The sequence below is a fragment of the Armigeres subalbatus genome, chromosome 2 (assembly GCF_024139115.2).
Source record: "Armigeres subalbatus isolate Guangzhou_Male chromosome 2, GZ_Asu_2, whole genome shotgun sequence".
In the NCBI taxonomy this organism is placed as follows: Eukaryota; Metazoa; Arthropoda; class Insecta; order Diptera; family Culicidae; genus Armigeres; species Armigeres subalbatus.
The window spans coordinates 372,939,864-372,966,051 of NC_085140.1; the positions used below are offsets into that span (position 1 = coordinate 372,939,864).

Here is a 26,188-nt window from a genome sequence, read left to right on the forward strand (position 1 = left end):
TTGAGTAGTGAGAAATTTGAAGCAAGTAGTCAGAAGTGAAAAGTGAGGAGTGTGATATGAAAAATAAGATGAGAAGTGAGAAATGGAAAAATATAAATAAGTGAGCAATGATTAATCAGCTGAGAGAAATGCGAGCTAAAAAATGAAAAGATAGAAGTGAGAAGTAGGAAACCTGAAGTTGTAAGTGAGAAGCGAAGAATTAGGAGTGAGGTTCAAGTGGTCAGACGTGAAAATTAGAAATGAGAAGTGAAAGTGAGAAATAAGAATCAAAAAGTGAGAAATTAATCTTTATTACTTTCACTTTCCTTTTTCCTTTTTCTATTTTTTCCATTAATCCTTCTTTTTACCTTCTTTCTGTATTATATTTTTTTCCTACTTCTTTCTTATTTTTTCCTTTATTCTTTTTTTTTGTTCTTTCTCTTCTTTATCTTCCATCTTTTTTCTTTCTTCCTTATTTCTGTTTTTTTCATCTTTCTTATTTCTTTCTTCTCCTTCTTTCTCCACTTTTCTTCTTCCTTCTGAATTTACTTTACTGAATTTATTTACTACAGTCTCAATTCTCACTTCTCAAGTCCTGCTTCTCACTTCCTAGTTATCATCTCTCATTTCTCATTTTTCACTATTCACATATTATCTTACTTCTCACTTATGTATCACATCTCACTTTTCACCACTCTTTTCGAACATCAATTTTCTCACAGCCCATTTTCGCTACTCACTTTTTACTCCGAACATCTCACTTTTTACTTCCCAGTTATCATCTCCCATTTCTCATTTTTCACTACTCGCATCTTACTTCTCACTTATCACATCTCACTTTTAACCACTCCCTTCGAACATGAAATTTCTCACAGTTTATTGATCACTCTTCATTTTCGCTTCATACTCACTTTCCACTACGAACATCTTACTTCTTACTTCTCACATCTCACTACTCGTTTCTCATTCGTCGATACTCATTTCTCACTTCCCACTCATTTCTTACTATTCACTAATCACTTTTTATTTCTAACTTTAAACATCTGAGCTCCAAATTTTCACTACGTGCTACCTTTTTCTCACTTTCCACACTTAAGATGAAAACAGGGGCCTCATTGCGCATCCTTTCGATAGCTCTTTCGTGTGAAAATTTGCATGGTTTGCTCGTTTCGAGTCGAGGTGTACAATGCCACCCCAGATTGCAACTGTACGGTCGAACGGTATTCGGCCATATGGCGTTCGACCAAAAGAAGCTTTCGGCCACATGACCCTAAACCTTGCAAGCACATATTTCACAAACAACTAGGGTAAAACGTCCTATCGTTGTGGTATGCCCTAATGTTGCGGTAGTGTTAAAGTAGTCCATTCTGGATATAACACCATTGAAAACAATTGTGGGTACGCTAAAACTCTTCGAATTAACGACTAGAACAGCTTTTGTTTCACAAAATTCCGTTCAAAATGATGAAAAATCAACATTTTTCGTTAAAAATTTGAATCCCTTGAGCCTATTATTGCGGTAGTGCTAAGGTCCTATTGTTGCGGTATCGCTCTCCATAAGAATTACATGCAATACCGCAACAATAGGACTGACCTTCAAAAAATATCGCAACGATAGGCAACTGCGTCCTATTATTGCGGTAGTTTGTTTTTATTGTGATAAAAACAAAACAACATAAGTTCAACACAATTCACGTAATATTTACGAAACTATAGTTAACGAGCATCCTATTCAACTACTACAATATGGAAATCGACCAACAGGTAATTTTTGAAGAATTTTTGTAATCAATTTTATTTTGACACGGTGCTTAACCCCTCCATAATAGGTCGTTTTACCCTAAGTAAGAAGTCCACTTCATTCATAGTTAATTGTTAATTGATATATGCAGATTATGAGATTTACAACCCGAGGCAAAACAAATATAGAAATCTTCTAAACTATTTCACGATTTAGAAAATACACAACTTTGCAAAAAGTGTCTCTAACCCGGTAAGTCTTCGATTTGAATTATCGGCATATCAATCAAGTATCAACGCAGCAGAGCAACTTCATTAAATTATTCTCTTCTGAAATTAGTATCACAAGTATCTTATCTAAGTCTTTTAGAAATACTGGAAAGCTTCTCGAAAGCTAGAATTTGGGAATATACAGAATTTTAAAAATATTATCGTAGCAAAAAAAACCGTTCAGACTAACTATTGACGTCGCGATTGAGAGGCCCCAACTAATACCTCGCATCTATAATCGCTTCGTTGCATGATGTGTGAAAAGTGTGCGTTACATGCTGCTTTTTATTAATCACACCTTCATTGATATTTGGTTGAATTTCTTCTACCTACCTACCTAGAACCTTTTGGACGAAAACAGCAAGGCCAGTAAACGTATCCCTAGTAACCCGTTTTTCATTCATGCATAACGATTTCTCCACGCAAAGTGGTGCCTCGTGCAAACAACAGCAACCAGCAGATGGCAGTGATGCTGGAACAAAAACTATGCAGGAACTGAAAATGAAATTTTTTCCCACCCTATTATGCATATGCACAACATGATCCATCACAGTACGGAAAAGGTATTGGAGGGTAATCACTTCCTTCGGTGGGGTTTGATCCCACGAAACCAGTGCGCTAGATGGGTGCTTTCTCTACTAAGCTACGAAGGACCTACGTCGTCCTCCGCAGCTTAGCGGGTACTGATGAAACCAAATTCCCAGCACCAAGTAGCCGAACTCTCGTAATCCATTTTTAAAACTAACTCTCTCATATGCATTTTTGTACAATGCCAACCAAGTAGGATGAGTATTCAGTATTGTCTGGCTCCTCAACACTTGCGTCATCAGCAACTGCGCTCGATGAAGTAGGGTTGTGCGAGATTCTGCCAGTTGATCGTCAGATCCACACACGACCACATAAGCGAAGAGAGATCGCCGCTCGAGTTCAGTTCATTCAAAGTTTATTGCCGCTGTTCATCCGAACTAAATCTATCACATGTTGTGCATGTGCATAAACCGAGTTTCAGACATAGTAAGAAGTCCACGGCTTTAGGGAATTTGTTTGAAAATAAATCTAGACCAACATTTGGAAAGGGCGTAACAGCCAAAATTTATTTCTTCTGATTCTTTGTTATATAGCTATATATGTAGACGAAGAATCAGAAGGAATAAATTTTGGCTGTTACGCCCTTTTCAAATGTTGGTCTAGAAATGTCCAACAACAGATAAGAAAAGGGAGCAAGCGATACAAAGAATTGTTGTTGCAACATCTTTGTAAACTGACTGCTAGAACTCTGATGTTGTTCTATTTGTTAAAATTCATTGTTTTCTTGGTCAACATAAACTTCCACAGCTTATCATGCGAATTTTCTTTAATTTTTTTGTGATTTTTGGGGTTAATTCATTGTTTAATTGACGCCAAAGGTCTCAATCGACTGAAACAAAACCGTGTAAAAACACCTGGATGTACGTCAAAGTGAATGGTGTTCAAAAATTAAACAATAAAAACTACATATGAAGGACTGCATACCGCCCTCATTTGAAAAGCTCCGTTCAATACACAGCTGATCTTTTTCGTTACCCGTACTACCACAACACAAACATGTATTGGCTAGGTACGAAAACCCGCAGCAAAACAAAACCTCCAACCCGCTTTAGGTTGCTGAGCCGAAACGCTCCCCACGGTTAGTTTTCCACTCTCGCGCGCGCGTCGACTTGACTGCGGGACTTGAGCTTTCTGCAGCGCACCGCAGCAACACGAACAACAACTTGTGGCGGCGCCGTGGTGCACGATTCAGTTCCACTTCGGACAGCAACCTGTTAACAAGTAACCCGGCTTTCGACGTCTAAACCTAATCCAACCGCACCGCCGCCGTGACCGTGCGCAAGCGAGCTCAGAAATCGCGTGTCTATTCGTGGCGCACAACAGAATCATCATTATTAGCTTAATCGTTTGAATTTGATGTTTGCTGTTTTGTTCACATCGATTGTTTCGTCGGAAGACAAGTGATTGTGATTTTTTTACGGAATTGAAGAAAAAACAACCCAGCAATTTTCCAATTTGTTGTGCAATTGTGAGAAATTTGTTTGTTAGAAGAATTGTTCGTGTTTTGGCTAAAAAAGTTCACAAAAAAAATCAACGACAGAATAATTGCGATCGCATTTCGCTGTCTGGTGTACTGGCCTAAAAAGTGAACAAAGTTTCGTGCCTCCATAGGAAAAAAAATATCAGAAGCAAAGCTGCACAACGCCTATCCATTGGCGCTGTATTCATTCGCATTTGGGGGCAAATCGTGCAGATCAATCTTCGTCACGACCTACCAAAGGCGACGAGGATCTGCAATACACCGGTACGGCGCTTTTCGGCTGCACCCCTTTGGATTATATTCCACGCGTGCGCGCACGGAGCGGACCTTTTAACAGTCCCACAAGCTCTTGATTGAGTACAAGATCATTAGTAATCAACTAACTTTAGGTAGGTGAAATAGATTAATGGTAATAGAATACACAATTGTTAAACATTTATTTTATAAATAGTTTTAAATCGTTATGCAAAATTATAATTTTTTGAGAAAAAAAAACTATTCTCCACCATATTACAATAATAGCATTCGTTTAACAATAATTCAAATAATATTAAAATCATTTCCGAATCCGCACACAACATTTTATGTTTCTGTTGTATGGATATAAATAGTACAAAATATAACAGTCTCATCTTAAAGCGATTTAATATAAATAATTAATGTTGTTTCGAGCGATTCATGAATCGGGGAACTGTTAACGATAAAAATTTTATTTACAAATGAATGTGAATAGAATTGGAAATGGATAGAATTATAATTTTGTAGAATAGATATAGGATAGAATTGTAATTGTAAAATGTATTTGGAAATGGATAAAGTTGGATTTGAATATAATTAAAATAGAGTGAAATTGGATTGGAAACTGTTGTCATTAAAAACAGGTCGAAATGGTAACACATTGGAATGGAAATAAAAGGGATTGACAATAATATCAAATAACAAATTGAAGATATTAGGAATAGGTGGATTTAAAAATTCAGGAAATAAGTGACACTTAAAATATAAAACATATACTGGTTGGATTTCTACTAGTTTTCCTCAGATTAGAGTCCGATAGACTCAGGTTTTATTGGCATGAACTATGGAACTTATCATTAACAGCTGATACAATTCATAGGCCATTCGTCTCCTATTTGCATCCCATCAGGATGCGAACCACTTTTCATGGATATTAGGAATACGTTGAACTTGAAATTAAGAATGTCCAATTTCTGATTATCTTTTTATGTTTTTGTTTTTCTTTCTCTATTTATTACTCTTTGATTTGGTTGTTTATCTTACTTTTCTTTATTTTTGGCACTTAAACCCTTGTCCTTCACTATCTTTCTCATTCAGTTTTCAACCATGTCTTTTTATTTTTTGATGGATAATTTTTTTTTTGATGTGATGGATAATTTTTTTATGCTTGGACATTTTTATAGAATTGAAATTGACAATGAGTGTGGAATTGGAAACCGGTTGAATGGAAAATAGATTTTAATAACGGACAGCATAGAAAAATGGAAAGAAATGGAAGCAGATGGAGCTCTTTAGATACTGGATATCATTGACAATAGATGGATTAGCAAATAGATGGAATTGAAAATTGATAGAGTTTCAATTGTGTATTGATGGTGCAATTACCGAGATTTTTAATTGGTGGATGAAACTGTTAATGTTTTTTTTTTGTCTAAACGTTGAGTAAAAACCATTTGCCATTGTGCGTTACGGAACCAACAAAATATGGCATTGGAAATAAACGAGATTAGAATTTAATGAATTAAACATGTAAAAGTAAATTGATTCATTTGAGCATATTTTAAATTCAAAATAAGATTTTTTTAAATTTAATTTTTTATTTTTTTTTGTTTATTCGTTATATTCAAATTGAACTAGGGAGTAGATACTCTCATTGGGGACATTTTATAGTTCCAATTAATCACATACTGGCCCTCTGGAAGACCTGGAGCGAACGGAACACTGATGAAAATAGTGAATTTTCTCAATAAACGGTGCGACGATTCATTTCCAAGAATTCTAAAGAAATGAATACTTAATCAAACTATGGGGAATGGAAACCAATATGTTGAAAAACTATTTTGTCTGGATGGAGTGCGTCCGTTTGGTGGTGTTAGTGTATATGACACTGTCGGGTTAGTAAGATAACTCATGATAGGAGAGAGTTGCTCCTTTCTACAAAACCATTTACCTACAAAACCAAACTAATTAGTTTAGAATTCATTCGCTTGAAGCATCCCGAGTAACAGATTCTAGCATCATATTAATTAATACTAAATTAAATTAATACTAAATTAATTAGGCTTGCTTCGTTTCTTTTCAATATGACGGCAATACAGTGAACTCTCTAACTCGATATTGATAGGACAATCATGTAGGAAAGAATATCTAGTTAGAGTGGTGAAATTTTCAAATTAGTTTAAAAAAGAAGTCAGGATTTACATTGAGTTACAGTACACCGTGTAAAAAAGAATTTACTATACGTACCTCAAGTAGGTATGATAACTTCGTAATTATTTCCAGGAATTTACGTGGCCTTGACAAGTACAATGAATTATCATCGAATAACTTAACGATGTTTTAATTTGGTATTCAATATTTCCCGAATACCTCATTTTGTTATTATCATCGCAGTTACAAAGGAATGCCATGCTGAAGATGGTTGGGTTCGAATCCCAGTCCAGTCCAGGAAATTTTAGGGTTGGAAAACTGTAATACTGCAACGTTCCGGTAGGATGTCATGCTAACCATGAAGAAGGGGATCATTGTCAGAACACGAACTTTACAAATTAATTGTATTAATGGACAGTTACTGCGGTCCTAGATGAGTGAGAATAGTAAAATAACTTCCCGGTCATTGTCGGAAATGATTTAGAGAAAAACGTGCTACCTCAGGATAAATGAATAATTTATTAATGGTCAGTTTTTTTTTTTTTTTTTTTCCTGTCCATGGATAAAGGGCTTGACGTTGATATTTCAAGTGTCTTAAAATGATTTTTATTTTATTTTTATTTTTGTTTTTTAATAGAGTGCTTTTTTCAAACAAAGGTTAAGTTCAACACTAAATTAAAAAATTAAGATATTTTTCCATTTTTATATCTCCTTCACAAGAATATCGTTATTTTAATGGTAATGGTTTGAAAATAAGCTCCGTAGAGAAACTTTTATCACATCTTACTTAAATAAGGTCAACAGTTATACCAAACACTTGAGGTACCATGCCTCCAAGTTAACTAATGGTTAGTGTCGCACGATCTAACAACAACTGCCTATTGGTAAATTTGGAGGTGCCGGCAGGGCTCAGTAGGGGTCTAACTAACATAACTCTAATACTAACAAGACCCTGAAACAAACGCTTATCCAAATAGCATACATCTATTTATACTTGTAGTAGTAGCTAACAATAATTCATTTTGTACCCGTATACTGCCGTCATACGTATATTTGTCCCATGTTTGCTGGGATTCCCTATATACATGGGACGGTTATGCGTATGACGGCAGTATTATAGCTGAAGTAGAATTTTAGTAGTGAAAAGTAGAATTTGTAGATTTACTAATTTGGCATTGGAGATAGTGAATGTATCTATTATATCTTCTCGATAATCTTTTTATTTTAGTCTCTCTAGCTGCATGGATCAACGCAAAAAACTGTTTCTCTCTTCCTTCTATTAGGTTAGTTAGAAAAATTAGCGGATATATAGGGGACATGACTTAGTGTTTCTCGTATTAAGACAAATTCGCTGACCTTTACCTTATAATAAAATAAATGACCGATAGTAAAATAAATGACTGAAATTTAATGATATCAAATAAATAATAAAAAACGAAAATAAATACATGACCATCGGTGGACAGAAAGACAAGAGACAGAGTTCTGTTTAGAATAGTTAATTGAGACCATTGCACTCACAAGATAGAGAATAACTAGTACCACTATTATTGCTACAAGACTAATAACTTGACCACTTACGGAAATGAGGATAGACCATATGATGCGTTCATCCATTATTATATTGAATATTGTATACCCTGAATCTGAATAACTGAATTTTAGACCTCATTATTTTAATAAATAATAAAGGTTTGAATATTAGAAAAGGGAATAGAACTTGACCAAAAAAAAGCAATTACGGAACAACTGGACAGAAATTTTGTATAATGATCACTATTAGACTACTGAAACTTTAACATATGACATTACTGTGATTGATAGGATACAATTAACTCGACGACGTATTGACAAACATCCGATACTCAACCGTGTTAAAATAAGGGAAGCTCTTCAATGTGTCCATTTATTAAAATAGTACTTAAATTAATCTATTTTGAAATTACCCTACCAGAATGATATCATTACATCTTTATTCGAAATTGTTACTTGGAAATGGCAACAGTACCACCCGTTGTCAACATAGACTACTATTAGGTATTGAATGTCGGCTCCAAGTAACTAATAATTAAATTTACATGTTAACTACTTATTCAGAAAACATCTATGTACATGTTGAGCTTCCATTATTTGTTCGGTTTATAATTGACAGACTGTAGATAGAAAGAATAATGTATCGGTATGATCACAATGCAAACCCAGGCCGCAGTGACCTAGTGAGCAACATAGCTTGAGTCGTCTGCTAGTATTGTGTATCACATGGAGAGCCCAGCCGAGATACCAGTCTATTAAGACTACAACTGGTCAACTCTCGAAAAAAAAAAAAAAAAAAAAAAAATTTATTAATGGTCAGTTTTCCCCTATGCACCCTGAGCCTTTCATTCAGTAATATTTACCCGAGCCTTCTACCGAATCACTTCTGATTTCTTTTCATTTTATGAAGGCTAATTCTGTAAGGAATACATGGTGGTTTGATGCAAATTTGTCATCTGACTTAAGATATAACTCACTTTTACGTACTGTTTACAACAGAAGGTTTATAATGAGTTGAAATGAAAAATAGTAATTTAAAAATAGTAGGGGAAGAAGTTCGGTTGTGGGCAGGGAGCAAAATAAAATTTTCATAAAGAATTTTTTCCATAAAAATTAGGAAATTGCCAATGAAGAAATCAGGGTATCTTATATACATAAAAATGAATTTCTGTCTGTCTGACCCTTATAGACTCGGAAACTACTGAACCGATCGGCGTGAAAATTTACATGCAGAGGTTTTTGGGGTCGGGGAAGGTTCTTAAGATGGTTTGAGACCCCTCCCCCTTTTGGAAAGGGGGGGTCCCATACAAATGGAACACACATTTCTGTTTAACTCGAGAACTAATCAGAGAATAAATCAATTTTAGGCGAAACAAAGTTCGTCGGGTCTGCTAGTATAAAATATAAAAATTCCAATTCCATAAAATTTTCACAAATAATGCAAAATTTCCATAAACAAAGGAGAATTTTTCACAAAAAAATGGCACTTTTAAAATCGAAAATTGCAAATATAATAGAAGATTTTTTCTTAACGAAATTAAAATATTCCATGGAAAAAATACAAAATTTCCATAAATAAATAAATATTAGCAATAAACAATTACAAAATTTTACACAATTTTTTTTAATGAAAAAATCAATATTATCCACTAAATTATTTATAAAGAGCAATGAAAAATAAGAAAAAAATAAAAAAGCAAACGCCATCTGTCATCTATGGAAAAATGCTCAGTTTTATTGCTTTTTATATTTATATTTATTCTGTAGAAAATTTTGTAATTGTTTTAAGGAAAATTCTTCTTTTCTAATTGCAATTTTTGCTCCTTAAAGAGCTAATTTATTTTTGTTTTTCAGAAATTTCCTCATTATTTATGGAAATTTTGCATTATTTGTGGAAATTTTATATTTATTCATTGATTATACCCTGATTTTTTTTATTGGAAATTTCCTATTTTTTAGGAAAAGTTTCTATTTTTTAGGGGGAGTTTTTATTTCGGTCGTTGTGGGCACCCTTATGTTTTTGTGCCATAACTTCGGCTAGTTGAAATTATGCCGATATTTCTATACCATTGGAAAGCTAGACAAACAACCTTACCGCTAGCGAAGAAATAAGGTTGATTTCGTCGATTTGGAGAATAGGATCGACAATTGTGCAAATTTTACATTTTTGAACATTTCATTATTGTGGGTCGATTGGGGGCACCCTTGAAAATGGAGAAGAATGAATAAAAGCTGCCCAGTTTTAAATAAAAAACCCAGATTAATCCACCTAGCGGTGATGGCGCCTTTCTCGCGCAAAAAGGTAATAAATGTAGCCTTTACGCTTACACCTCGATGATGTACAAGAAAGGCAAAACAGTTACACCGTCTAATGTTATGATAGAAAATTTACACTAGTAGACGACAGATGGCGCTGCCAAAAGTTTCTCGAATTTCCTATGTTCGAATTTTGACTTTCGGACAATTTCATAGTACTGTGAAACTGAACGAAGAGCATACTTACGCCTAAATGCGTGCAACACGAGCATCTTTATAGTACGATGAAACTCTTAATGGGAGCAAGCCACGGATAAACTTCAAAAATATTCGTAGATGCAAGGCATTTTTCATAACACATTATTGTTCTATGTGATATGTCTCATCACTATTTTAATATTATCTTTTTTATGCGATTCGCAATGAATTATTGGCAGTGGCTGATTTTCTACTCGCCGCAGCCACATCCAGGCGCTATAGTATATGCACAAAATAGCCAGCAAGAGTTAACCGCCAGAAATGTGTATGGCGAAAGACATCTAACGCTGGTTTTCTAAAAATTAGGAACTTTTAATGAAAAACTATTTGGTACCGGTTATGAGGGATGGTGTCCGCTACTACGCCTACCAAATATTTTTTCGATTAAAGTGCTTAATTTTGAGAAATCGAACCTTAGATGCCTTTCGCCATACTGATTTCAGAAAGTTAACTCCTAGTGTGCCGCTCTAAGCACGCTCAAAGCAGTCGATTCATTGTTATGAAATTCAATAGTGATCAACAGCGTTTTAGTCTCTGTCGGATGCAACTTGTGCAAGAAAATCGGTTAAGAGTTACTTTGTGAAAAATTGGCTAATGTAATAGCATTTTGTGCACACACATACACACACACATACACACACACATACACACACACGGACAGACAGACATTTGTTCAGCTCGTCGAGCTGAATCGATTAATATATAATACTATAGGTCTCCGGAACTCTTATCAAAAGTTTGTTTACGGAGTGAAATGATAGCCTTTCGGTACAACTTTGTTGTACGAGAAAGGCAAAACCCAAATTTATCCCCCAGTGGTGATTATGCCTTTCTCGATTCAATATGTTGAATTCGAATTAGTATGGTAAATGCAACGTAAATTGCCTACATTTAGGCGGTTAATAGCTTTGATGCGATTATATCACGCTGCTTAAAAATAACTCAACTATGAGAGTAATGGATTGCGTCACGGCTAAATTGATTAATGATTTAAAATGTGCATGTACACAGCGTATTTGATAAAAGAAAAATAGAAATATTATTCAAACCGCATGAGATATTAGCAAACAAAAACAATAGTGTCCAACTAGGAAAGTTTCTCCGTCGAATGAAACTAGTTGCACTCGAATCGGTCAAGTCCTTCTACATAAAACGTGTTTAACAATAAAAAAATCCCGGGGCTACACACATACACACACACACACACAGTCAGACATGTGGTCAGTTTTTCGAGCTGAGTCGATTGGTATATAACACTATGGGTCTCCGAGCCTTCTATCAAAATTTGGCTTTTGGAGTGAAATTATAGCCTTCTGGTACAACTTTGTTGTACGAGAAAGGCAAAAAGGAATTAATTTATTTTGATAGCAATGAGGCACTTTGAACCCGGATTAATCCATCTAGCAGTGATGATGCGTTTCGCGTGCATTAGGTAGACGAAATAAATTTTTTCATTAATTTACATGTTTATTTTATTCATTTGTTTACATCATAGTCAAAAAAAAAACGTTGGGTATACTTAAAACCCGTGCTGAAAAAAATCATATTGCTGCAACTAGTTGCACAAACTACTATTATGCAACTGATGTGAGTTGCCTTCACCGCCTGTGGCTTATAATTAATCATTTTCGAGTGCCTGTGAAGGATTCTGTAAGCCTTTTCGACCAGAAATATTGGGTACCGTTCACGCATTTTGGCCTTCCAATGCATAAACTGATTCATATTTACGAAAGAATAAAAACATTGGAATTAAAAATACCAATCCACTCAGCTTGACTAATTGAGGTGATGTCTGTATGTGTGTATGTATGTATGTATGTGTGTGTGTACAAAAAAATGTCAAACACACTTTTTGGTACTTAGCCTTATCCTTATTTGCTTGCAACAGATTACAATCGACGCGGAGTCCTTCCTATTTTGTTTGCTATTGAAAATTGGCCCAATCGGCGATTGCGTTCCGGAGTTATTAAAAAAACATTGTTTTTTCCCCATTTTTCCCACAAGGGTCAAAATCGAATTTTTCAAAAACTGCTTCAATATGCATTCAAATGAACACAAATAAATATGGATTGACGGAAATAACTGAATCTATCTCCCTAAAGTGCAGTTTTAACCTCTCTTATGTGCATTTTATAATACACGGGAAAGTCACCATCACCACTAGGTTTTTATTTTAAATAATACCGCAAACATCAATGATTTTCATGGAATAACTTTCACCGCCTGTGTTTTATTATGAATCATTTGTGAGTACCTGTCAAGAATTTTTGGAGCCTTTTAGACAAGAAATTACGGGTTCCGATCACGTATTTGACTTTCCAAAGCATAAAGTGATTCATTTTTGTTAAGACAATTGAAACATTGGATGATTTTTTCACATTTCCTATTTTATTACTTCAAAAAGCACAAGGAGGTTATAAAATCGAGATATTACTGTACCACTTCCTAATGACAAAGGAAATCTTCATGAATGTTTAATTGTCATGGTTCAATGTTACATTCATTTCCACACTTGCGTTATACACCCAATTTTTTTTTCACGGTTGGTATCCATTAATTTCTCGGTCAACCTGAATTTTAACAACTTTGCAAATACCATCTGAATTTTCTATGACTTTTTGTGAATTTTTTCGTGGGGTTAACTCATAGTTTCATTGACGCTAAAGGTCTTAATCGACTAAAACCCAACCATGTAAAAAAAGTACTGGGTTGTCGGTGAATCTTCTGTTTATCTTCCACGACATTTTCGTCTTTTTCAGTTTGCGTACTTCGAATCCACTTTCGGTATGAGCTCAACTCTCTATATCCATTTGAAGATACCCTCGATGACGACCACAATGACGACTTGAAAACTCAAAACTGGTTTATTAGCATCGTTTTTGTTGCTCCCCAGGTAACCCATTTTCGATTCGGTTCAGTTATGCTGAATACAGTAAGTTGTTATCGGCGACTTTGGTTGTTGTCATGCGTGCGATAAAATTGTATTTCAGATAAAGTAAGTTTATACAAATTGGGATTTGAATTTACAAACAATATTCGATTCGTTTGATCGTTTTATCAGTGAGATATGGGATTGTTTTTTTTCTCGTTTTTATCTTTATGTACCCGTTAAAAAAACAGAGTTACGATTAGGGCTTTTTATTCCTTATTTCCTCACTTAACAACTACAACTTTATGAGCAGAATTTTCTAAGCCAGTAAATTAAAATTGATAGATTTCAGTTTCTTTTTTATTATCAAATTCGACATCCCTCTAATTATTCCAATCACTCACTAGATTTATTGCTTTTTAATAACCAAGTCGTAAATCCCTCTCGAACCATTTCACTTTTCCCTTCATGACGTACTCTCACCGCAGATCAACCACCTTCAGTCGGAAAGCTCGTCCGAAGTGTTTCAATGTTGCAGCTCGCGCTCAACCAATGTCATCAACTGTCGCACTTTCAGTTTCCTCCCGGACGACGATGCCTCCGCCTGCTATTTGTTGTCCCCAATGTCACCCAAAAGCTTTATATCGTTTCAATAAGCGTAAGTGCTGTTGCATTTCTTTCCGTCCATCCATCCATCCATCCATCCATTGAAACGAAATGGTAAAGTTGGAAAGCCATTTCCCCCAAGATCACAGTGGAGGCTACACTACAGTGATCTTGTTATCAAATTTACAAAATATGACATGTTTCTACGCCCTTTTCTATACAAAATTCATTGAAACGATTTATTTACTCGATAGTACTTTATGATATTACTTTCTTTTCTCTGTAACATTTTGATTTCATAAATTTGGCATGTCCAGCTCGCTTCTACTTTGGTAGTTTCTCAAAACCAATCCCCATACACCAGTATTCGATAAAGTTTTGTGCATATTCTCTCAAAATTATCTAACTTTTATACGTAAACCTGCCACTGTGGAGCACCACAGTACGTACGGTGACATATCAGCAGCTAGCAGAAGCGTTCCGCTCGACTGGCTACTACCCATGTGTCCCCTGGAAAACCGGTATCGTGTGGTTCGCACTTCAACTTCAATCCCTTCCCATACACCCACCCACCAGCCAGCAGCGTGTGGCTAAGTGCTTCGTGGAACCGCGCGCGGGAAAGGAAAAGTTCACGCTGCTTAAACAGATCGCGCTTTTTATTAAATTTATGAAATTACAATGGCCACAGCTGCGGTAGCGTCGTAGTATAGTTCGTTCGTTCGAATTTGCAAAGAGATGAAGAATAAAATAAATAAAAATGCCATGATGACCCAATCCAAAAGCGAGCAGCGAGAAAGTTCATTTTCAGCAGGGTTATTTATTGAAATTTTTGCTTGGCGCGAGCTATTTTATGATCATTTAAATATCAGCGACGGCATCTCACGGATGCTACGTTTTTTTATTCGAATGATAAATAAATTAGCGCAATGTCCGGTTTTCCTAATGCGTGTTATATTGTTGTAACCGATAAAGGGATTTATTAAATGTATGCATGAATTGTAACTTCCATCCCTCCAAGTATTTTTTTTCCTAAAAAATCCTCTTTACATCGTGTCTCAAAACTGGTATTTACCTTCTTCCTTGAGGGTTTCATATACTCCATAACATGTGTTATTTCGCCTATAAATCAATCAACCACTTCCCGGAGGTTACTCTATCATTAAAACAGTTTCGTGTTGCAAAAATTGAACTTTGTCTGACACAGTGCCCTCATCAACCTCACTATATTCTGATGGATACGTGGATACAGCACCGATAGGCATCAATATCTAGCTCCGTTCCGTTCAGCACACCTCTACCTGCAGTTAATTAGGTGGTTCCACATCAAGCACGTTGTTTGTTCCTGTGACAATGAATGTGTGGTCGGCGAGGCGAAACTTTCAAATTGTAACCATACACGTGTACAACTACGTCCCGCTTCTTCGTAATGACTAATCAAAGTCGATTGAATCACATACGGCGACAGACGGTGGAAGATACATATGTCGCGATACTATCGATGCCCCTATGGTTTTCGGAGATCATGACTGTGTACAGTTAGCAGATATAAGCGGTTCGCCGAACATGTTTACGACTTAGTTTGTTCACTTTATGAAAGAGTATATGACAAGTAGGTGATAAAATGGGTTTTCACAAATAGGAATTCGTGATCATTGTGTTTTGGCGAAAATATGCCCGTGTATCAATGGGTGCCTAAGCAGGTTTACGTTTCCTGTATTAGAAACGGTGTTCAACGATATTTCCACGTATAGACTGATCCGTTAGTTACAAATACCCTATGTTGGTTATTTTTTAAATAAAATCACTTTCTTTTATATTTTCACAATAACAATCTTTAGTGTCTCGTACTTGACTCTGTCTAGTGCGAGACACTGAAGACACCTCACTGTTGAGGTTGAAATACTCTCTCTAAATAATTTTCTTCAACAGATTTTACGCTAGTGCTAAACGTTCAAATTTTGGTGAGTTGACTAATCCGGTTGGATCTCCAGATATTTCATAACCTCGCAAAAGCAGTCCAAACCTTCTTGATCCGTGCTCGATGTCGATTTTGATTCCAACTTCTGGCGCCACTCGATACTAACTGGCTGTCAAGTTATCGGAAGTTTTTGACCTTTTCTACTGATTGCCCGGGAGAAGAGACAGATTGTTCGTGTTGACATCCAACGATTTGATCTTGTTGACGTTGATGGTGAGACCTGTCATAAAAGAGCGTTCGGCGGACAGGTCGTTTAGTTTAATCTGCATATTAGTGTGCATATTAATTGCGCAACATCATCGGTCGAATCGAAGTCACCACCCACCATGATCTCGCCTTAAATTTAGTGTCATCAGATAGTAGCTGCGCGAGCCTTGTAAAAATCGACCGCATGTGTCAATCCCGATATTAAACAGCAGACTTCTGAAAGGATTCGAAAGCGTCCTTGAAACTTGAACTAAACACATGACTCGATCCATCGTCTCCTTGACCAATCGTATTGCCCTTGTCGTAAGACGAGTTTGCACCTTCCCATTTAATTCCACCACTTGACAGATACGTATTTCGACCTCAACAGTAAGGTCGTCTTCAGTGTCTCGTACTTGACTCGACTTGAAGAAAGTGATCGCAGCCAAACTCGTCTTATGTCAAGGGAAGACATTCCACTAAAAAGCTCAAAAGAATTTTCTTAACAATCGTATTGGTTTATCTGGAAATCCGTATTCATGCATTACCTGCCATAGCTGTTATTTCGGGGAAATTATATTTTCGATGAAATATTTTAAGCAAACATTATTTTCGGATAAATTTCGTTTTCGGAAAAATGTTATTTTTGAGGAAATATGAATTTCGGGAAAATGTCTTTTTCGTGGATATGTCAATTTCGAACAAATATCATTTTCTGGGAAATGTTACTTTCGAAGAGATGTTATTTAGGGAAAAATGTCATTTTCCGGAAAATGTAATTTTTGAGGAAATGTTTTTTTCGAGCAAATGTTATTTTCAAAGTAATAATATTTTTGTAAATATTAGTTTTGGGTAATGTTTTTTTGAGGAAATGTTTTATTTTTAATTAATCATACCTCGTTAAATTAAATTATTATACGAATGCATTATTTGATGAAGTAGATCGACTATTATCTCGCCGTTTCACTGCCAGCTATTGCTGTAGTTGTAGATTGTATTTTTGTATGGCTGCTTTGCCAAAATAGTGACTTGTTTACTATTTGATTATTATAGTGAAATGTTTACCATTTCCATCCATGTAGTAAACACCAGTGAGTTTGACTTTGAACACTTATGTGTCAGGTGTTTCACTATTATATTTTGGTATTTTTAATGTTTTGAGGAGTGATATTCCGCCTAAAATGTTAGATTAAAAAAAAACAATTTTTGTTGTTATGAAAACTCATATGTGAATATGTACGTTATGTGGAAGATATTGATTTGGAAAATGTATTGGAGGTAACCACTTTCCCTTCGATGGGACTCGAACCTATGATCCTACAGTATGCTAGACTGGTGCTTTAATCAACTAAGCTACGAAGGACCTCCGTCATCCTTCGCCACCTAGCGGCTACTGAACGAGCTCGAGATTCCCAAATTGGACGCATAGTCAAATCACTCGCAATCCATTTCTCAAGTTAACACTTCCACATGTGTATTGTACACGTCCACATTAGAGGAGCGTGAGTATTTAGAATGTCTGGCGGCTATACACATTCTTCATCAGCAACTGTACTGATAAAGTGAGGTTGTGTTATTTGCCAGTCGGTCGTCAAGCTCAGACCCGACCGCCATGGGTTCAAGTCCCATCGAAGGGAAAGAGGTTACCTCCAATAAATTTTCCAAATCAATATCTTCCACATAACGTACATATTCACATATGAGTTTTCATAACATTGTAAATTAACGTCCAAGTCGGGTGGTTTAATCCCCGGAAATAGGCAATTAACTTTGATTGAACAATTTGTGTTATCAAAAACAATTCTAATACACATAGTTGGATAGAGAGAAGAGCAGAGTATGAAATGTTGCCAAAGCAGATTCGATTGATACGGGGAATTGCATCCCATCGTTATTAGCTGGTTATGGAACAACTTCTCGCAAGGGCTGCTGTTGTGTAATTGGTAATACGTCCGTATACTTAATGGAATAGTGTGGGTTTAAGTCCCACCAGCAGCCGAATCTTTTTTCACAATATCTCATAAAAACACCTTAAAATGTCAAACTTAACTATGTGTATCAAAATTAAACATCTTTTCATCAAAAAAGTAAAAATCCGACTTCCCTCACAAGTCATCAATCAAGAAAATAATGTGTTGTTACACACTTATTTTTTACGTAGGACTTACGTCTTTCTTCACTATACTGGGTGTCATTTAGATTATTAGAAATCGAGAGCGTTACGCTTAAAGGGAAGATTTCGAACGTTAATTGACAAATCCAAGTGATAAAAAGAAGAAGACATGCGATGGTGAGAAACAACAAAATCGTTCATGGCGAAGTATACGGCGGCGATTTTAAAATGTCCGTATAAAATTAAAAACCAATTCTAATTAAAAACTAATCAATGTAAAGTGCGAGAAAAATGGAAATCTATATTTTAGGTGCATTAAACGAAAAAAGATTTTTTTGGAATAATGTGTTCTAAATCTAGCTTTTCATTTTTCTCGCACTTTACATTTATTAGTTTTTAATTAGAACACCTTTAGAATTTTATACGAGCATTTTAAAATCGACATCGTATACTTCGCCATGAACGATTTTGTTGTTTCTCACCATCGCATGTCTTCTTCTTTTTATCTCTTGGATTCGTCAATTACCGTAGACAAAGCGGTAATAAGTTTTTCAAGTCGAAAATAGAATAGATAGAAAAAAACTTTGTTCTACAAAGTTGTTCCTAACGGTAAGCAGTTTATTGGGGGTTTCATAAAATTTAGGGTGGGCCACGTTTGAAAAAAATGAAAGGCAAAACTTTTTTATTTGATGAGATACGGGTGTATGTCCCGCAAAGTTCAGCCAGATTCCAAGAATTTTGCCCAAAAAAATATTTTTCTAGCTCTTAAATTGACTGATTTAGAGCAATTTTCCCAAGTTTACTTAGGATGACCCTTAAAAAAGCAGTTTTTTGCTTTAACTTTTTTGTTTCAAATTTCTTAGCCATGTGATGTTCAGACCACTTTTTGAGCTTTGCAGGGCGCAACTTTTCATGGATTAAGCGTGGTCATATCTTGTGCGGAATAAAAGTTATTGAGGCTTTTCTTCGAAAAAAAAAACGTTTTCTAACGGCTATGAATGGCGCAAACATTTTTTCAATCTGTTTTGTCGACCTTATTCTACCACTTTCAGGCTCCATTTCAATTAAGGGGATAGTTGGAAATAACCCCAAGGAAGAAAAAGCATTGAAAAATTACTGTTTTTGTCTTTCTCCTACAACAAAGTTGTACCGAAAGGCTATCATTTCACTCTGAAAACGAACTTTTTACAGGAACATCTGATAGTAAAGTTTCTTTTACCATTCGACTCAGTTTGATGAATCGAGATGATGTCTGTGTGTGTGTATGTTTGTGTGTCTGTATGGTCACTTTTTCAAACTCAAAAACTCACACAATTTTCATGTACTTAGACTTAACTGATTTTATCACAACAAGTTGCATTCCGCAGAGCCACTCTTCTAATTACATGCTATTTAATTTCATCAAGATTGATTAATGCGTTCGCAGCTGACAAAGAAAATGGTTTAGGCAGTTTTCCATCTTTTCCCATATAATCGGGACTACGAGCATTGAGCAGCTAATACTTGTGACACATATATGATACCAATATCACTGTACAGCATAAAATCATATGTCTGTCACCCAGAATCACGCTGGTATCACGATGGCACGATGATTTCCGTACCCTGCCCTGCGACCGTTGTATTGTACGAAACAGAACATAATTTGTTGTTTTGAAATGTCAAATACGCCGTTTGACATATGAAATAAAAACAAACATTTGCAAGCTGACTGAGTAAAATTCGTTTTTCTGCAATTCCGGATGATATTTTTCACAACGTTGGTAAAATAATTACTCGTAAGCCCATTATTTGCTATAATTACGCTCTGAAGATGTCTTCCTATTGATTTCTTGGGTTGTTCTTGGATTGTCAGTTCTTGCCAGTTCTTGGGTTGTATCCGGGAAAGATCTATCGTCACTTTTGCATGATATACAATGGTTTCAGTTCTGTATCGTGTGATTTCGAACATTTTGTGCAAGGATCCCATGGATTTTAATTGAAATGAGGTCTGGGGATTGGGAAGGATGCGGGCTCTTTGATTTGCCATTAGTCCGCATCTACTTTTTTAGATGGGAAGAATGTTTTGTACCGTTGTTTTGGACAAATTCAAAATTGCACACTTAACTCATTTCACCGTATTCGGTAAATTTTACCGAAATCTCAACAGCAGAACTGTTCGGTAATTTATTTTACAGATTTTTTGTAATTTTTTCCATTGCTCAACTGTTAAAATCACCGAAAATCAGTTAAATTATTTACCGAACAGTTCTGCTGTTGAAATTTCGGTAAAATTTTACCGAATTTGGCGATTTATTTTAAGTGTGTGGATCTGTAGTGTTTGGAGAGGGAGGGAGGAGAGGAGAGGAGGATCTCGTGGAGGTAAAAGTGGAGTGCAGAAATAAACGGTAGTCAGTGCGAAGTAAATAAGTGTTTGAAAAACCCAGAGTTCCGTGTCCGAATAAACCTGTTACAGGATCTATGACCTAATTAAACGGTGCTGGCTTTATCTTTCAAAATGTCCAAATGAATTAAACGATCAGTGCGGTTTGCACTGAAATCACCACAAACCATAGAATAAAGTGATTAGGGTAAGACGGTATAATGCGCCCCACCTGGCCAAAACGCCCCCCATTGATTTCTAGAAAACTATAACTATTTAAGGGTCAAAATCAGTTGGTATCCATAAGTATTCGTAAACCCATCATTACTATGTGAATGTGGAAGTATTTTTGTATTACACAATGAAAATAATAGCAAAATACAAAAAGTTATAGTTTTGATGTAACTTTTGATGTTTGTTTGCTCAACATTCTGGAGCGACTCTGGCATACTGTCCGCAAAACTTACACTGGAACACTCAGTTGGGCAACAAAATAACTTTTCTCAGTGGTTAATATGATATAAAATTGCTTCCATCTTCAAAAATGTAACGATTTTCGAAAACATGTTTCACTGGCCAAAACGCCCCAGTGTAGGCAGGACGATATGCCTTTACCAACTGGACACAAGCGCAGCGAGCCTGCAGCGGTTGCTTTCAAATTGTATGGAAAATATTGAAATGTAATTTACACCTGCTTAAATGGACCTATGTTGATTTTTTAATATCAAGCGCATTAGGATTTGTAGCCTTTTTGTTATGGGATTGATAAAATACTAATGAAGGGATTTGAAACGTCCTTGGTTAAGGTGGGGCGTATTGCCCAGGCACTTTTTGAAATTCATTTTTCCACGACTTTTAAAAAAAAGCTTTATTACGTGTTATCTGATATATTTTTATATGACTACTCACGGGCAATGCATTTGCGACTTCCTGGATTACCAAATAACACAAAGTTTGCATAAATCGCGTTGAAAAGTAAAAAGTTATCGAGGAGTTGCCTTAGGGGGGGCATATTATACCGTCTTACCCTAACGTCCGCAGAAATAATTGCCCTGCTGAATATTTGCAAGAACTCGCATATTTCTGCTAAAATACCTATATGAAGAATTGGAAAACTATGACGTTTTCGTATCGATGAATGAACTGCTGACGCGAATTCACAAATATTGTGTAATACTCATCAAAATTATAGTAACAGTATATGATTTCTATACATTTTTCAAAACAAGCTGTCAAATAGATACAACGGTGGAAAGAAAAGATGTGTGTCATTATGTCACTGTACGCGTACAGCGTGATACGAAAATCATTGTGCAGGAATCATATGTCTGTCGATAGTATAACATGCTATAATATAAATTACGTTCGCTCGATGGGTTAGAAACCTCGCTACGGCAATGTCGATAACGCTAACGCAACGAGCAAAGCTTTTTTAAGCTTGCAATGTGGAACGTGTTGAACACGAAAATTAATCGACGAACAACGTACGCGCTTTTAAGTTTAGAGTTGACTCGATGATGTTTATTGTCATTATACTTTATCGGAGCATTCGCACCAACACAGTTGTAAGTTTCATCGTTGGCAACAGAAATTGCACTCGATAACGACACGATTAACTGCTGGTTGGTACGCTCGTGGCCATGGTGGTGTTTGCGTTTGTTTTGTGTCATACATTGGAAGGGGAAAAAGAGGGGTTTCATTGATGCTTCAACATGCTGTTTGGTTTGGGTGGTGTGGAGTTATATTGAAGTTGTGGTGTTTCATGTGCAAATTTGATTATAGTTTCGTGTTATACATCTCCTTATTTCCATATTATGTTATGTATGCGGTTTTGTTAGTCTTCTATTTATATTTAAAAATCGTTCAAAAATTGCATCGGGGCCTTGACGAAGGGGGGTGGGGGTGTCGTTGGTTAAATAATCTTAAATGTATTTGACGTCATATTCTAGTCGGCCTTGAGAATTAATGCCTTCATTTTCAAAATGTTCGTGTACATTTCATTTTTAACCCTAGAAGTCTTGGAGATCTTTGACGCAGCCGCGCTGTTGCCATCTAGCGGCGACGGACGTGTGCGTGAAATCACTGTTTTTCAACATGGTGAAGTAGGAAGTATATTTTAAAATGCTTTTAAAATGTTGTTAACAGTGATATGTTGAAAACTTTTTAATACGTAGGATTAGAATTTTGAAAAACTACATGTTAGGCTCCTTATCTACACATGTTTTTTTAATCAAAATAATTCAACTTTCGTGTTACCTATATGAAAGTAAATTAAATTTCTAACCCAAAAAAGTGAACAACTTTAGGCTAAAATGTGTTTTAACGCTTTAATAAGTATTTTAAAATTGACGTCCTATATCCCTTGCTGGGTGAAATTAAAAAACATCAGCCGGCCCCCATTTTGTTTTCTCGCTTTCGTCAGGGCCAATAGACTAACACAAAATGAACTCCCCAATAAATTATGACGTTTGTGCGGGTCGCATAATGAACGCAAAATGAACTTTTGTTCGAGAAGACGACCCGCTCAAATGTCAAAGTCCATCGGGTGAGTGAATTTGATGAACTCCTGCACAGATCTATATACCAACCCAACCAGTTAGTCATAACAATTATATCAATATGTGTTACAAATAACAATACTTGAAATAATTTCTCTGTCAAAAATGGATGAAAGAAAATTTCACGATCGTCATAACTTGATTATAACATAATGCATTATGCTTATTTTACAGAAAAACAAAATTGCCAACATTTTTGGTAGATAGGAATTGGAAAAAACGAAGTTACCACCTTCAGTATATCTTGATTTTAGCGAGAAAGGCATCGTCACCGCTAGGTGGATTAATTTGGGTTGTTTTTATTTTCAAGCACTAATTTGCTGTTTTATGTGTTTTGCTTCCATGGCATACTTTGTGATATGACAAACGCCACAACATTTTGTTTTACAGGCTGATCAGAAGCTAATATCTTGAAAACAGCAGTTCGTTGTGTTGTTCCAGGTTGGTAACATGACACATAATAATATCAAAAATTAATATCCAAAATACCGTTTTGAATCAAATTTCGAACATGACTCATATTCCGAACACTCGCTGTTAAATGGCCATTTTGGCTTTATTCGTGTAATTCTTTCCATATGATGACTTGAATTTCATTTGTAAACTTGATCCTCAGAACTGAAATCCGATGGATTTTTTGGTTTTAGGGTGCTAAAACGTCAGAGTTCGGAATATGAGTCATGAGTCAAAACGGTACTTTAGGCATAACATAATCAGATATTTTAATACAAAACGAAAAATAATTTTATTATGCCTTTGATATTGTAATAACAAAATATGTTATGCCTGGAATATTCTGCAGATTAGTTTTTGTTATTTCACATCTTATACAAGTCCATAATAGTGTTGAGAATCAATAACAGAATTGGGTATTATTAAGTTTTTTTTCTTCTGCTCGGGATCCCTGCCACCTTCAGCATGGTCTGGCTATACTGCTGGACAATATAATAGGTGGCCATTCTCCATAAAAAAAAATTATCGAGTTTGACGGCCTGGTTCTCAGAAGTGGTACAATCGATAGAAGATAGTTTTCACAATATTTACAAAACATTTTTACTACTAAAAATCCCTTTTCGTACAATCTCTGTTACTTCTGATTATACGAATGAAAAAGTCGGATTCACAGATAAAATAAAAATTGACTATATACCCAAACTTATGTAAAATCACAACGAAATCGATTGTTGGACTTCTGAGAACCAGGCCGTCAAACTCGATATTTTTTTTATTGAGAATGGCCACCTATTATATTGTCCAGCAGTGTAGCCAGACCATGCTGAAGGTGGCAGGGATCCCGAGCAAAAAGAAAAAAACTCAATAATACCTAATTTTGTTATTGATTCTCAACACTATTATGGACATGTATTAGATGTGAAATAACAAAAACTAATATACAAAATATTCCAGTCATAACATATTTTGTTTTTACAGTATCAAAGAAATAACAAAATTATTTTTCGTTTTGTATTAAAATATCAGATAATGTTGTGCCTAAAGTATTTTGGATATTAATTTTTGTTATTATTTTTGTCATGTTACTTCTTACTCATATCAAGTTCATACGAACTGCTGTTTTCAAGATATTAGCTTCTGCTCAGGCTCTATAACAAAATGGTGTGGCGTTTGTCATGTCACAAAGTATGCCATGGAAGCAAAACACATAAAATGCAATATAGTGCTTGAAAATGAAAAAAAAACAGTAATTTTTCAATGCATTAATATGGGGTTATTTCCAACTATCCCCTTGATTTAAACACCTTGAAATGAAGCCTCAATGTAGTAGAATAAGGTTGAGAAAATAGATTGAAAAAATGTTTGCGCCATTCATTGATACAGCTGTTAGAAAACAACGTTTTTTTTTTCAAAAAAAACCGCAATAACTTTTGATCCGCATGAGATATGGCAACATGAAATCTGCATGACATATTGCGCCCTGCAAAGCTCAAAAAGTGGTCTGAACATCACATGGCTGAGAAATTTGAAACAAAAAAGTTAGAGCAAAAAAACTGCTGGGAAAATTTCTCTAAATCAGTCAATTGGAGAAATATTTTTTACAGCAAACTTCTTGGAATCTGGCTGAACTACAACTTCGCGGGATATTGTATACCCGTATCTCTGAAAATAAAAAAAGTTTTATTTAGCATTTTTTTTTTAAATGTGGCCCACCCTAATTTTTATGAAAACCTCAATAAGCCCCTTACCATTAGGAACAACTTTGTAGAACAAAGTTTTTTGTCTATCTCTGCTATTTTCGGCTTGAAAGACTTATTACCACTTTGTCTCCTACCTAGACCAATGTGCAATGGTGCTGATATCCATGTTAGATTAGCAAATTTCGCCGTATTACATGGAAATGTTTTTAAAAAGTCCGAAAAAAAAAATTTCCAGAAGAATCTATATACATAAAAATGAAATTGTCTGTCTAACTTGTAAACTACTGAACCGATCGGCGTGAAAATTTGTATGCAGAGGTTTCTGGAGCCGGGAAGGTTCATAAGATGGTTCGAGACCACTCCCCTCATTGGAAAGGAAAAAAAATCAGCATTTCAATTAATTTCCCGATAATATAATTATTGTTAAATAATGCACGAGAAAGGCACAACCACTGCTAGGTGGATTAATCTGGGTTTTTACCTTCCTCATACATTATACAACAAAGTTCTACCGAAAGGCTATAGGATTACTCCAAAAAAGAACTAAAGTCGCTAATGGATGTGGCTTTCTCAGACTGAGAAAGCCACATCCATAACCAAAAAAGAACTTTTGATAGAAGGCCCGGAAACCCAGTTATATACCGATCGACTCGACTGGACGAACTGAGGTGATGTCTGTATGTGTGTATGTAGTCGCAACAATTCTTAATGCTGTCCTATTATTTGCTATTGAAAATTGACCTGATCGGACACTGCATTTCGGAATTATTGAAAAACTAAAAAAAATCTTCAAGGCTGTTGACAATGCATATACTAATGCAAGAACATGGAAAATGAGCGAAAAAATGCGATCCAATCTTCTAAAGTGTTT

The 26,188-nt window shown here is 35.6% G+C and overlaps 1 protein-coding gene across 19 annotated transcripts in view; it reads left to right on the forward strand.

Annotated features, from left to right (window-relative positions):
• The window catches only part of LOC134213078 (restin homolog), a 288,278-nt gene that overhangs the window by 48,537 nt on the left and 213,553 nt on the right, over positions 1–26,188 (forward strand). For 2 of the 19 annotated variants that reach the window (XM_062691654.1, XM_062691656.1), the window contains exon 1: positions 3,730–4,446. The exons of 16 other annotated variants lie outside the window; for them this stretch is intronic. The gene's annotated coding sequence lies outside the window, so the exon portion shown is untranslated. Of the gene's footprint in view, positions 1–3,726; positions 4,447–26,188 lie in introns of those variants that run through there. One more of the 19 variants, XM_062691658.1, reaches the window with a different exon arrangement.